This window comes from Mobula hypostoma, chromosome 5 (assembly GCF_963921235.1).
Source record: "Mobula hypostoma chromosome 5, sMobHyp1.1, whole genome shotgun sequence".
In the NCBI taxonomy this organism is placed as follows: Eukaryota; Metazoa; Chordata; class Chondrichthyes; order Myliobatiformes; family Myliobatidae; genus Mobula; species Mobula hypostoma.
The window spans coordinates 193,931,360-193,946,367 of NC_086101.1; the positions used below are offsets into that span (position 1 = coordinate 193,931,360).

At 46.0% G+C, this 15,008-nt stretch overlaps 1 protein-coding gene across 5 annotated transcripts in view; it reads right to left on the reverse strand.

Annotated features, from left to right (window-relative positions):
* The window catches only part of LOC134347255 (FYN-binding protein 1), a 253,395-nt gene that overhangs the window by 149,528 nt on the left and 88,859 nt on the right, over positions 1-15,008 (reverse strand). The window lies entirely within an intron of this gene.

The following is a 15,008-nucleotide window of genomic DNA, read 5'->3' on the forward strand; positions in this document are numbered from 1 at the left end:
CATAAGACCATAAGATATAGGAGTAAATTAGGCCATTTGGCCCATTGAATCTGTTCCACCACTCCATCATGACTGATTTATTCTCATTCTCAACCCCATTCTCCTAACTTCTCCCATAACCTTTGACACTCTTACTAATCAAAAACCTCTGCTTTAAAAATAGCCAATGACTTGGCCTCCACAGCTGTCTATGGCAATGTATTCCACAGATTCACCACTCTCTAGCTAAAGAAATTCTTCCTTGTCTCTGTTCTAAAGGGTCGGCCTTCTAGTCTGAGGTAGTGTCCTCTGGTCCTAGACTCCCCCACTGTAGGAAACATCCTCTCCACATCCACTCCATCTTGGCCTTTCAATATTTGGGAAGTTTCAATGAGATTCTCCCCTCATTTTTCTCAACTCCAGTGGGTACAGGCCCAGAGACATCAAACACCTTCTCATGAACCTTCTCTGGGCCCTCTCCAATGTCAGCATGTCCTTTCGTAGACAATGGGCCCAAAACTGCCCACCATACTCAAAGTGCAGCTTGGACAAGTCTCACACAGATCCAGGTTTCAATCCAGGCACGGAGCAGAGGGGCTGACGGACCTGTTCCTGTGCTGTGGGATTCAGTGACTCATTGATGCCACGTCAGGATGGTGTTGGAGATGGAGAGCAGAAAGAAGAGAGAGCACAGACCACCTCTGTCTCATGAAGTTCCCATTAAAACCAGAGGGCATACACGGGAAATTTCAAAAGGAGATGTGAGGGGCAAGTTTCTTACACACACACACACACACAGAGCGGTGGGTGTCTGGAGAGGTGGTACAGGTAAATACATCAGAGACTTAAAAGAGATTTTTAGGTAGGCACACGATAATATGTTGAAGCTGCACCCTCTCTAACATGCTGGTGGAGAAAGTTTTATTTGTTTTTTTCGCGCTGGAATTAGTTACTTTCGGACACGTCTCGTTAGCGGGGCAGCAGGATGGCTGCATTGTTTATTCCAGGGACCAGCTGATCGCGCTCATGCCCGCCGGTTTAGCGAACAGAGCAGCGGACATCCCGGCTGAAATCTGGAGGAAAACACACAGAGGATGCAGAGGGGGATCAAAAAGGTGAGGGAAGAGGACCGGGTCCAGACAACGGAGGCTTATGGAGAAGAGAAGTTATAAGCCGTGTCTCCCCTCTCTCATCATGGGAAATGTGAGATCGCTGGGGAATAAAATGGATGAACAGACTGCGCTTGTCAGGAGTCAGAGAACATTTCGGGAGAGCAGTGTCATGTGCTTCACTGAGACGTGGCTGCACGAGGACATAGCCGATCAAAGCGTTTCCATAGAGGGCTTCCAGACCGTTCGGGCTGACCGGAATTGCACTGAGAGCGGTAAGCGTAAAGGAGGGGGGCTTGCGGTTCTGGTAAACAACAGATGGTGCAATCCTGGGCATATTACGATCAAGGAACGTGTTTGTAGCCCAGATATTGAACTTTTTGCTGTTGGACTCCAGCCATATTATTTGCCAAGGGAAATCTCGCATGCAATTGTGGTTGTTGTGTACATCCCTCCTTCTGCCAACCCGACGTCGGCGTGTAACATCATTTACACCATCATAGGCAGATTACAAACCCAGCACCCGAATGCCCTCACTACCATCTCGGGTGACTTCAACCATGTTACCATGGCTAGAACACTGCCCAACTTCACGCAGTATGTGAGCTGTACAACCAGAGGGGAGAGGACTCTGGATTTGATGTACGCTAACGTTAAGGATGCATACAGCTCCACTTCCCTCACCCCACTGGGAAGGTCAGATCACAACCTGGTGCATCTAAAACCCTGCTACGTGCCTCTGGTAAAGAGTAAACCTGCAACCTCGAGGACAGTGAGGAAATGGTCGGAGGAGGGTTATGAGGCGCTCCAGGGTTGTTTTGAGGTGACAGACTGGCAGGCACTCTGTGAGCCACATGGAGAGGATATTGATGGGCTCACAGAGTGCATCACTGATTACATTAACTTCTGTGTGGACAGCAATGTTCCGACGATAACTGTCCTTTGTTATTCAAATAACAAGCCATGGGTGAAAAAGGACATTAAGGACATCCTGAACGCTAAAAAGAGGGTGTTTAGAGATGGAAATAGGGAGGAGCTGAGGGCAATACAGAGGGACCAGGATCAGGGAGGCTAAAGACAGGTATAGGAGGAAGCTTGAGTGGAAACTCCAGCAGAACAACATGAGAGAGGTCTGGAAGGGGATGAGGACCATCACTGGGTTCCGGCAAACTAGCAACAGAGGAGCTGAAGGTAGTGTGGACAGGGCCAACGAACTTAACCTGTCCTTTAACAAATTTGACATTGTGGCCCCTGCCCATCTCCCACATGAACCATCTGTTGTCGGCCCCCAACCAACACATATTCCACTCTCCCCTCCTACCCCTCCTCACAGTCCCCCACCCTGCTCTTATGACTATACCCCTTCCCCACACGAAACCACCACGGTGGGCTTCACAGCTGAACAGGTGAGACAACAGCTGAAACGTCTCAACCCAAGCAAGGCTGCAGGACCGGATGGTGTCAGTACCAGGGTGCTCAAAGCCTGTGCCCCTCAGCTATGTGGAGTACTTCGCCATGTATTCAACCTGAGCCTGAGGCTCCAGAGGGTTCCTGTCCTGGGGAAGATGTCCTGCCTCGTCCCTGTGCCGAAGACGCCGTGCCCCAGCGGCCTCAATGACTACAGACCGGTGGCATTGACCTCCCACATCATGAAGACCCTGTAGAGACTTGTTCTGGAGCTGCTCCGGCCTATGGTCAGGCCACACTTAGATCCCCTCCAGTTCGCCTACAGCCCCGACTAGGATGCCATCGTCTACCTGCTGAACCGTGTCTACGCCCACCTGGACAAGCCAGCGAGCACTGTGAGGGTCATGTTTTTTGACTTCTCCAGTGCGTTCAACACCATCCACCCTGCTCTGCTGGGGGAGAAGTTGACAGCGATGCAGGTGGATGCTTTCCTGGTGTCATGGATTCTTGATTACCTGACTGGCAGACCACAGTATGTGTGCTTGCAACACTGTGTGTCCGACAGAGCGATCAGCGGCACTGGGGCTCCACAGGGGACTGTCTTGTCTCCCTTTCTCTTCACCATTTACACCTCGGACTTCAACTACTGCACAGAGTCTTGTCATCTTCAGAAGTTTTCGGATGACTCTGCCATAGTTGGATGCATCAGCAAGGGAGATGAGGCTGAGTACAGGGCTACGGTAGGAAACTTTGTCACATGGTGTGAGCAGAATTATCTGCAGCTTAATGTGAAAAAGACTAAGGAGCTGGTGGTTTACCTGAGGAGAGCTAAGGTATCGGTGACCCCTGTTTCCATCCAGGGGGTCAGTGTGGACATGGTGGAGGATTACAAATACCTAGGGATACAAATTGACAATAAACTGGACTGGTCTAAGAACACTGAGGCTGTCTACAAGAAGAGTCAGAGCCGTCTCTATTTCCTGAGGAGACTGAGGTCCTTTAACATCTGCTGGACGATGCTGAGGATGTTCTACGAGTCTGTGGTGGCCAGTGCTATCATGTTTGCTGTTGTGTGCTGGGGCAGCAGGCTGAGGGTAACAGGCACCAACAGAATCAACAAACTCATTCGTAAGGCCAGTGATGTTGTGGGGATGGAACTGGACTCTCTAACGGTGGTGTCTGAAAAGAGGATGCTGTCTAAGTTGCATGCCATCTTGGACAATGTCTCCCATCCACTACATAATGTACTGGGTGGGCACAGGAGTACATTCAGCCAGAGACTCATTCCACCGAGATGCAACACAGAGCGTCATAGGAAGTCATTCCTGCCTGTGGCCATCAAACTTTACAACTCCTCCCTTGGAGGGTCAGACACCCTGAGCCAATAGACTGGTCCTGGACTTATTTCATAATTTACTGGCATAATTTACATATTACTATTTAACTATTTATTACTATTTTCTATTACTATTTATTATTTCCATGACTATTACTATTTACTAATAGTAATATTACTATTTCTATTACTATTTATTATTTATGGTGCAACTGTAACTAAAACCAATTTCCCCCGGGATCAATAAAGCATGACTGTGACTATGAATAAGGAAAATGGAAGGATATGGACATTGTGTAGGCAGAAGAGATTAGCTTAGTTTAGATTAGATTAGATTCAACTTTATTGTTATTGTGCCGAGTACAGATACAAAGCCAATGAAATGCATTTAGCATCTGACCAGAAATGCAAAGAATAGTGTTATTTACAAAATAACTGCGAATAAAAAAAAGTGCTACAGCACACAAATATAGAAGTACTGAGACAGTCCAATACGGGTGCGATACTGCTTCGCGCTGTGATGTGAGGTTCAGCAGGGTCACAGCCTCAGGGAAGAAGCTCTTCCTGTGCCTGCTGGTGCGGGAGCGGAGGCTCCTGTAGAGCCAAGTCATAGTCATAGTCATACTTTATTGATCCCGGGGGAAATTGGTTTTCGTTACAGTTGCTCCATAAATAATAAATAGTAATAGAACCATAAATAGTTAAATAGTAATATGTAATTTATGCCAGGAAATTATGAAATAAGTCCAGGACCAGTCTATTGGCTCAGGGTGTCTGACCCTCCAAGGGAGGAGTTGTAAAGTTTGGTGGCCACAGGCAGGAATGACTTCCTATGACGCTCTGTGCTGCATCTCGGTGGAATGAGTCTCTGGCTGAATGTACTCCTGTGCCCACCCAGTTCATTATGTAGTGGATGGGAGACATTGACCAAGACAGCATGCAACTTGGACAGCATCCTCTTTTCAGACACCACCGTGAGAGAGTCCAGTTCCATCCCCACAACATCACTGGCCTTACGAATGAGTTTGTTGATTCTGTTGGTGTCTGCCACCCTCAGCCTGCTGCCCCAGCACACACCAGCAAACATGATAGCACTGGCCACCACAGACTCATACCGGATGGGAGGAGAGTAAAAAGTCCATGGTTAGGGTGAGATGCATCCCTGATGATGCTTTTCGCCCTGCCCAGGCAGCGTTTATGGTAGATGTTCTCAATGGTGGGCAATTGGGTGCCGATAATCCGCTGGGCAGTTTTCAGCGCACACTGGAGTGCTTTGCGGTCCGATACAGGACAATTGCCATCCACACTGAGATGCAGTTGGTGAGTATGCTCTCAATGGTACAGTGGTAAAAGTCCGTCAGTATCCTGGGACAGAGGTGAGCTTTCTTCATGCTCCACAGGAAATAAAGGCGCTGTTGCACCTTTTTGACCAGGATGGAGGAGTTCAGGGACCAGGTGAGATCCTCGGAAATGTGGACACCAAGGAAAAGTTGGCCATTGGATTACTAATTTAATTGGTTCAGCACAACACTGCGGGCCGAAGGGCCTGCTCCTGAACTGCGGGTTCCTGGTAACTCAGATCATGCAACAGAGGAGGTGGCCTCTGCTTAAACCACAAATCTCCTCACATACAGATGGGGGAAGGCAACGACTCAGGCATCTGTGGCTCAACACAGGATACAGATTTCCCTCAAAGGAAATGATATTGCTTATGCGAATGTCACACTCCTGCTTCTCGATTTCCAAGCTCGATGTCAGCACTTGCCCAAAGGTCCCACTGATTCATGCTTCCTTCTTCCTCCGAGCAGACCAGCATGCGTTAGCACTGGCATCGCAATGGCCTCCACGGCACTGAGTTCAGTGGGAGGGCAGCAGGAGTGCTAGGATTCATCAGGGGAGTGGGAGAGAGCTACACCTTCCACCCTGCCCTGCACAGAGTGAAGCTTGTCCCATCACACACTCCCAGGGTCCATCCCATCTCATACTCCCAGGGTCAGACACAGAGTGAAGCTCCCTCCACACCGTCCCATGACACATTCCCGGGATCAGACACAGAGTGAAACTCCCTCTACACCGTCCCATCACACACTCCCAGAGTCAGACACAGAGTGAAACTCCCTCTACACTGTCCCATCACACACTCCCGGGGTCAGACACAGAGTGAAGCTCCCTCTACACTGTCCCATCACACACTCCCGGGGTCAGACACAGAGTGAAGCTCTCTCCGCACCGTCCCATCACACACTCCCAGGGTCAGACACAGAGTGAAACTCCCTCTACACTGTCCCATCACACACTCCCAGGGTCAGACACAGAGTGAAACTCCCTCTACACTGTCCCATCACACACTCCCAGGGTCAGACACAGAGTGAAGCTCCCTCTACACTGTCCCATCACACACTCCCAGGGTCAGACACAGAGTGAAACTCCCTCTACACTGTCCCATCACACACTCCCAGGGTCAGACACAGAGTGAAGCTCCCTCTACACTGTCCCATCACACACTCCCGGGGTCAGACACAGAGTGAAGCTCCCTCTGCACTGTCCCATCACACACTCCCAGGGTCAAATACAGAATGAAGCTCTCTCTACACTGTCCCATCACATAATAGGTCTGGTGTGGATTTGGGATCTATATTGTGAGAGTGTAGGCTGGTCTGGTGTGGATTTGGGTTGGTAGGACGTTGGTGGTCGTAGCGTACAGGGTGATCTCCCCTTTGTAATGCATCTGATGTCCATTCTCCCGATGACCGCAAGGGTTCCCCTGGCTACTCAGTTTAAGAATACGGGATAAACCATTTAGAATGGAGTTGAGGAAAAACTTCTTCACATAGGGGGTTGTGGATCTGTGGAATGCTCTGCCTAGGAAGGCAGTGGAGGCCAATTCTCTGGACTCTTTCAAGAAAGAGTTAGATAGAGCTCTTAATGATAGCGGAGTCAAGGGTTATGGGGATAAGGCAGGAACGGGGTACTGATTGTGGATGATCAGCCATGATCACAGTGAATGGCGGTGCTGGCTCGAAGGGCTGAATGGCCTACTCCTGCACCTATTGTCTATTCCAGTTCTCTCCCACATCCCAAAGACGTACTGTTTAGTAGGTTAACTGGTCACGCGGGTGTAACTGGGCAGCCCGTATCCACGTACATTTCCTCTGCATCTTCCCCCTTCTGTTGACTGTTTATTCCTCTCCATAGACGCTGACTGACCTGCTGAGTTCCTCCAGCGTTCCGTGTACACTGCTCTGGAATCCCAGCATCCGCAGAATCTCATGTTTATGATTTGCTCCTCTGAATGCTCTGGTTTCCTCCCACAGTCCAAAGATGTACGGGAGAGGATAGTACGTTGTGGACATGTTTTGTTGGTACCGGAAGTATGGCGACACTTGTGGACTGCCCCCAGCTCATCCTTGGGCTGTCACAACGACGCATTTCACCGTATGTTTCGATGTTTCAATGTTTTCCTCCCTCTTTTACGGATCGCGCTTTTCAAACTTGGAAGACTAAGGGTATTTTACGGTTTTTGGATTTATTTTTAGATGGTTCCCTTATGTCTTTTGAACAATTATCTAATAAATATAACTTATCAAGAATACATTTTTTTAGATATTTACAAGTTAGAAATTTCCTAAGTACTATACTTTCTTCCTTTCCAATGCTTCCTCCTACATATATTTTAGATTCGATAATTAACCTTAATCCATGTCAGAAAGGTGCATCGGCTATGATTTATAATATTATTATGAAACTTAGGAAAGCTCCATTTGACAAGATTAGGGTAGATTGGGAACAGGAATTGGGGCTTACCATTTCTGTGGATGATTGGGGGCAGATTTTACAATTAGTTAATACTTCCTCTATTTGTGCTAAACATTCCCTAATTCAATTTAAAGTGGTTCATAGAGCACATATGTCCAAAGATAAGTTAGCGCGTTTTTACTCGCATATTAATCCTTTCTGTGATAGATGTTCGGGGCAGATAGCCTCTTTAACTCATATGTTTTGGTCTTGCCCTACTTTGGAAACTTTTTGGAGAGATATTTTCAATATTATTTCTAAGGTATTAAATATAGATATCTCTCCTCACCCTATTACTGCTATCTTTGGACTACCTAAAATTTCTAGTAATCTTTCCCCTTCAGCCCGTAGAATGATTGCATTTCTTACTTTAATGGCGAAAAGATGTATTTTACAACATTGGAAAGAGCTTAATGCTCCAACTACCTTTTTTTGGTTTTCTCAGACGATCTTATGTTTGAATTTGGAGAAAATTAGAAGTAACCTTTATGATTCTTCATTTAAATTTGAACAGATTTGGGGACCTTTTATTCGATATTTTCATTTAATGTAATATTTACCCTTCTTGTTTTTTTTTCACTGTTTTTAATGGAGGTCGGGATTGAGGACGTGATTTTAAGTTTAACTCTGTTTGGTTTCAAGTTAGCCCATTGCTTTGCCTTGCTTTTAGTTAGCTGCACGGTGGGTTTTTTTTGGGGTTTTTTTTTTCTTTTTTTTCCATTGATATATATAAAATTTAGTATACTATTATGTTATCTTGGTTTCTTATGTTTAAATTACATTGTTTGTAGTAATTTCTTTTTGGTATTGATATCTTTTGGAATTTTATTATACTTTAACATTGTATTAATGTTTATATGGCTTACCTTTTTTGTATACTTACTCAATAAAAAGATTTAAAAAGAAAGAAAAAGATGTTTCAATGTACATGGAAGGAAAAAGGTACTCTCCGATCTTATTTTAACTTCTCTTGTCCTCTCTGGATCTGTGCAGAGATTGACTTAGAGGATCCAGAATAATACCAGTGGGTTAACCAACCCTTTGAGTCAAAGGCTTTGACTAACTCTCTCCTCCCCAGGCCTTAGACTGTTTCGTTGCCGGGGTGACCCAGACAGAAAGGGGGGGGGGGACAGAGAGGATGTGGGGAGGGTGTTTACAAGAAGTTCAGAGTACATTTATTACCAAAATATGTATACTATATACCATCATCTCCTTACAGGCAGCTACAAAACAAAGAAATCCAATAGCCCAGTAAAAATAGACCGTCAAATGCCAGATGTGCAGAAAAAAACAAATCGTGCAGACAATAAAACTCAGCAGATAACATTCAGAACTGAATTCACGAAGCCCAGTCACAGCCAGTCCAGGAGCCTGTTTCTTGCAGGCCACAGCCTCAGTTCAGAGCAGTGACGAGTAAAATTCGAGGAGTACTAAGCTGAACTGACCCATCCCTCGCTTCCGGCCCTGATACCCTGACCTTTTCAATCTGGCCCAGTGCTTAAATTGGCCAAGCCTCAGCTCAATCCTTTGCTCCTGGACCTGGCCCGGAGGGCACAGCCTCAGAATAGTAGCACGTCCATTTAGAACAGTGATGAGGAGGGATTCCTTTAGCCAGAGGCTGGTGAATCTGTGGAATTCCTTGCCAGAGACAGGTGTGAAGGCCAAGTCATTGGGAATATTTAAGGCAGTGATTAATAGATTCTAAAGCAACACTCACAAAATGCTGGAGGAAATCCCACATATGGATGATAGAAAAATGGAGGGCTACGTGGGAGGGAAGGGTTAGACCAGAGGTTCCCAACCTTTTCTATGCCATGAACCCTACCATTAACCGAGGGGGTGCACGGACCCCAGGTTGGGAACTCTTGGAAATCAGGAAGGCTGATTTTAGAGTATGTTAAAAGGTCTGCACAACAGTGAAACATGCCGTTTGCATCAAATCAAATCAGTGAGGATTGTGCCGGGCAGCCCACAAGTATCACCATAGTTCCAGTGCCAACATAGCACGCCCACAACTTACTAACCCTAACCTTAACCTGTACGTCATGGGCAGGACAAACAAACACCTTAGAGGCAGGAGCGGGATCAGAGGTCGCTGGCGCTGTAAAGTGACCGTGCTAATAGCTCGGGTCAGACCGCACCAGCTCCTGTGGGTCTACGCGGAATACAGAATGGGTGTACCTTTGCTCCGTCCACAGCTATTTGCAACCTTGGCAGCCCACTCCCTCGCACGTGCCAAACATGCGGTGGTCGGTAGTTCAACAATCGTTTGAGCTGGCTGCTTGGTGGGAGAATGGGTGTGGTTTGTAAAGAACGACAAATACGTAACAGTGAAATAGTTGTCTTCAGGCTCAGCATAAACAATAGGCTGAACGTCTTTCTATGGCATAAGAGAACACAAAAATAATACAGAAAGACTAGACAGTCAGGGCCTTTTTCCCCAGAGTGGAGTTGATGGCTAATACAAGGGGGCATAATTTTTAAGATGATTGGAGGAAAGTATAGGGGGGAAATGTCAGAGGTAGGATTTTTTTAAAAAACAGAGTGGTGGGTGTGTGGAATGTGCTACCAGGAGTGATGGTAGAGGCAGATACAGTGGGGGAATTTAAGAGACTGTTAGATAGACACATGGATGAAAGAAGAATGGAGGGTTACGTGGGAGGGAAGGGTTCGATTGACCTCAGAGCAGGTTAAAAGGTTGGTTCAACATTGTGGGCTGAAGGGCCTGTACTGTGATGTGATCTGTGTTTTGCATGAGATCGCTTCCATGCAGTGTAAAAAAAACAAACGCAGCTCACAGCATAATGAACCAGGCAAGCAGTGACTTTGAAGTTGCTAATGGCTGGAGTTTTTGGGCTTGTGGTTTTGCCCGAAGGGAGCAGATCGCTTGAGCTGTCGCACCCGTTCAGAGTCAGCAATCAGAGGCAACAACTTTCCCACTTACTTCTGCTTCACACAATCTTCAAAAAGCTGACAAATAAGCAGAGAGTCTCACTTGCCCATCTTGAGGATTATTAATAACACCACTATTTTCGCTGCTGCTTCCTAATTGCAGAGATCCGCGAGTGTAGCAGTTGCTCGCTAAGTAAGCTTCGATGGATAAATGGATATTTTCAGCCCTTTAAAATTATTCTTCTATAAAAAAAAAATTCCTGTTCCTGTACAGTACTATGCCCTGTTGTATGTCAGCACTGCTGACAACACAACACTCCCTCTGTCAGCCCACAGCCTGACTGTTGTGCAGTGGCTAACATGTTGGACTGGGGGGTAATATAGGAGCGAATCTCGCGATTAACTGCGACCAACACATTAGTGGAATCACAGAAGAGAGACTAGAAAATTCCTAAAAGATGTACTGTGGAGAACATTCTGACTGGTTGCATCACTGTCTGGAATGAAGAGGTGCTGAGGTGGAGATGTTCCAGAGCCAAAACCAAGCTTGAGTTTGCTGTCATATACACAAACGTGTGCACACAGGCTTTGTGCTCCTGGGTATAAACATTACTGATAAGCTTGTACTGGTCTAACCATGTGCTCACCGAGGCTAGGAAAGAACAGGCCCACCTCCATCTCCTCAGGAGGCTAAAGAAAGTCAACACGTCGCTGACGACCCTCACTGATTTTTACAGATGCACCACAGACAGTATCAGATCCATCACAGTTTGGTACGGCAACCACTCTATGTGTAACAGTAAGATTTATAATCTTCTCAAGCTCTAAATTTAAACAATCTCCCTTAACAGAGAATTGGCAGTCAGCTTTTCTGAACTACGCTCCCACACTGTGGAATTCAATACCTCAAGCTATAAGGGATGCCGTCTCAGTTGACACTTTTAAACACCAGCTCAAAGCCTATTTATTTAACTTTGCTTTTAACTTACAACTTTTTGTCTTTTATTTTCATGTTTGCACTTTATCCTATAGTAAAGCACTTCGTCTACGTTGCCTGTATGAAAAATGTTATTGCTTTATTACTGTTATTGCTCAAGCTGGTAAAACCTGAGCTGCAGATATAGCCAAGCACACTCATTTCTCAATTGCTAGGGACTTTCGGACTATTCTAGTGGTGTTTGGTATTGTGGCATTTTGGAGATTTACATAAATATTGCTGTGTAGGTTTAATTGTTTAATGCTATTATGCAGTGACATTTATTATGGATTATCCTATCTGTAATAATCAGTCATAACATAACATAATACAACTTGTAGGATTCTGATGCCAAAGCTGGACCAGGCTTGTGTTTATAGTAAGGTACAGTATCTTTTATGAGTTTGTATTTTAAAGCAAGATTTTGGTGAATGATGTTTGTTACTTGATTGTGCCTGTGTAAGTTATCAGATTGAGTTAAACTGCTGCAGGATCTTGTAATGCTTTGGATTGTTTCTGGTTTCTCTTGGTATTTTCTACATTTATCCTTTGAATTTGATGGTCTTTTATTACATATTTTTGACTATTAATATTATTATTAAGAAACTGCAGAGCGTTGTGGACACAGCTCAGTACACTATGCAAACCAGGCTCTCTTCCAAAGACTCTGTCTATACTTCCAGTTGCCCCAGTAAAGCAGCTAGCATAATCAAACTTATTTATGCTTGTGAAATGATTTGCATGGATGGCGTGCTTTTCACTGTACGTCGGTACAGATGACAATTAGAAACCAATTTGCCCAAACCCCTCCTCCCCATCTCAATGGTCCTGAGATTGGCAATACAGTATTTTCATTAATTAAGAGATACAACATGGAACAGGCCTTCTTGCACCACCCTGCAACTCACTAATTCAACCCTAGCCTAATGACAGGACAATTTACAATAACCAATTAACCTACTAACTGGTACGTCTTTGGAATGCGGGAGGAAACCGGAGCACCCGGAGGAAACTCACGCACTCATGAGAAGAACTAACCAACTTTCTTCCAGAACCCAGAATAGAACCCTGGCCTCCAACGCCCTAAGCTAGAATAGATAGATAGATAGATAGATATACTTCATTGATCGCAAGGGAAATTGGGTTTCGTTACAGCTGCACTAACCAAAAATAGAGCGTAAATATAGCAATACAAAAACCACAATCAAACAACAAATGCAAACTATGCCAGATGGAAAATAAGTCCAGGACCAGTCTATTGGCTCAGGGTGTCTGACCCTCCATGGGAGGAGCTGCAAGTTCGATGGCCACAGGCAGGAACGACCTCCCGTGCCGCCAAGTGTTGTATCACGGTAGAATGTGGCCGAAGTCCAACAGTAAAAAGTTCAATATCCAGTCTACAAACACGTTCTTCGATCGTAATATGCCCCGGATTGCACCATCCGTTGTTAGCCAGATCAGTAAGCACCCAACTCCTTTACGCTTACCGCTCTCAGTGCACTTCCGGTCAGCCCGAACGGTCTGGAAGCCGTCCATGGAGAAGTTTTGATCGGATATGTCCTCGTGCAGCCCCGTCCCAGTGAAACACATAACACTTCACTCCCGAAATGTTCTCTGACGCCTGGTTAGCGCCGTCAACTCGTCCATTTTATTACCCACCAAACTCCTCTTCTCCATAAGTCTCTGTGGTCTCGACCCGGTCCTCTTTCCTCGCCTTTGTGATTCCCCTCTGCATCCTCTGTGTGTTTTCCTCCAGATTTCAGCAGGGGTGTCCACCACTCTGCTCGCTAAACTGGCCGGCATTAGCACCATGCCAACTGATAAGCTACTGTGTTCTTGGAAAGAAGTTTCCACTGAGGACTGTGGTGGTGAGGGCTCCCTCGATGAGACACACACACACGTGCGCGCGCGCACACACACACGTGCGCACGCACGCACACACACGCACACACACACACACACACACGCACGCACACACACACACAGAGATGTCTCTCAACAATACTAAAGTTGTCTGTGGTTACCATGTGTAACCACGGTGAAGATATAGCTTTTGCAACTGAAGAACAAACCCTTACGGATGGTGCACGTAGGTGAATCGCCAGAGACTGACGTGGCTCCATCACACAGCAGTATGCATTTCAGTCTCAGCTCAGCGTGCGTGGGAAGGGCTATGTACTCAGGTGTGTCTACGTGCTTGAGGAGAGTAGATATGAGCTTGTATATCTGTGTAACCACTTGGTTATTTCAACCTAAACATGTGGTCAAGAATTGCTGTGTGCACCTTGCTCTGGTCTGCAAGCCGCCTGCATGAACATGCTCAGCAAAGTGTAAGAACAGAGCACCGAACCATTGAACAGTCCAGAACCGTAAAGGCCCTATGGCCAGTGATGACGTGCCAACTCTTTATCCCGTAGACGATCGGAAAAAGCTGCCAACTCAGCCAGCTTCATCATGGGTACTAACCCCTCTAGCAACGAGGACCACCTCCGACAGGTGATGCTTCAAAAAGGCGACATCCTTCACTCAAGATCTTCTCACTACTACCATCAAGGAGGAGATACAAGAGCCTGAAGACACACACTCAACATTTTAAGAGGTTTTGGAGAGGGTACAGAAGAAGTTCACCAGAATACTGCCTGGATGAGAGAGTATTTGACCAAAAGACTATAAGACATAGTAGCAGAATTAGGCCATTCAGCCCATTGAATCATCTCTGCCACTTCATCATGGCTCATTTATTATCCTTCTCAATGCCATTCTCCAGTCTTCTCCCCGCATCCCTTCAAGCCCTGACTAATCAAAAATCTTTCAATCTCTGCCTTAAATATACCCAATGACTTGGCCTCCACAGCTGCCACTCTCCAGCTAAAGAAATTCCTGTTCAGAATGTAAGTCCCTCTATTCTGAGGCTGTGATGCCTCTATTTTGAGACTCCCCCACCACAGGAAACATTCTCTCCATATCCACTCCATCAAGGCCTTTCAACATTTGGTAAGTTCCTATGAGGTCACCCCCTATTCTTCTGAATTCCAGTGAGTACAGGCTCAGAGCCATCAAACACTCTTCACATGACAAGTTTTCAATTCTGGAATCATCTTTATGGATTTTCTTTGAACCCTCTCCAATGTCAGCACATCCTAAAACTACTCACAGTACTCCAAGTGAAGCCTCACCAGTGTCTTATAAAGACTCAACATTACATCCTTGCTTTTATATTCTAGTCTCCTTGAAATGAATGCTAACATTTCATTCGCTTTCCTCACCACAAACTCAACCTGCAAAATAACCTTTAAGGAATCTTGCACGAGCACTCCCACCCCTTGCCCATTCTCCTAATCTGTCCAAGTCCTTCTGTAGTTTCTCTGCTTCCTCAAAACTACCTGCTCCTCCACCCATCTTCCCATCATTCACAAACTTGGCCACAAAGCCAAGTTTCCATCATCCAAATCATTGGCACACAACTTAGAAGGACGGGGTCACAACACAGACCCCTGTGGAACACCACTAGTCA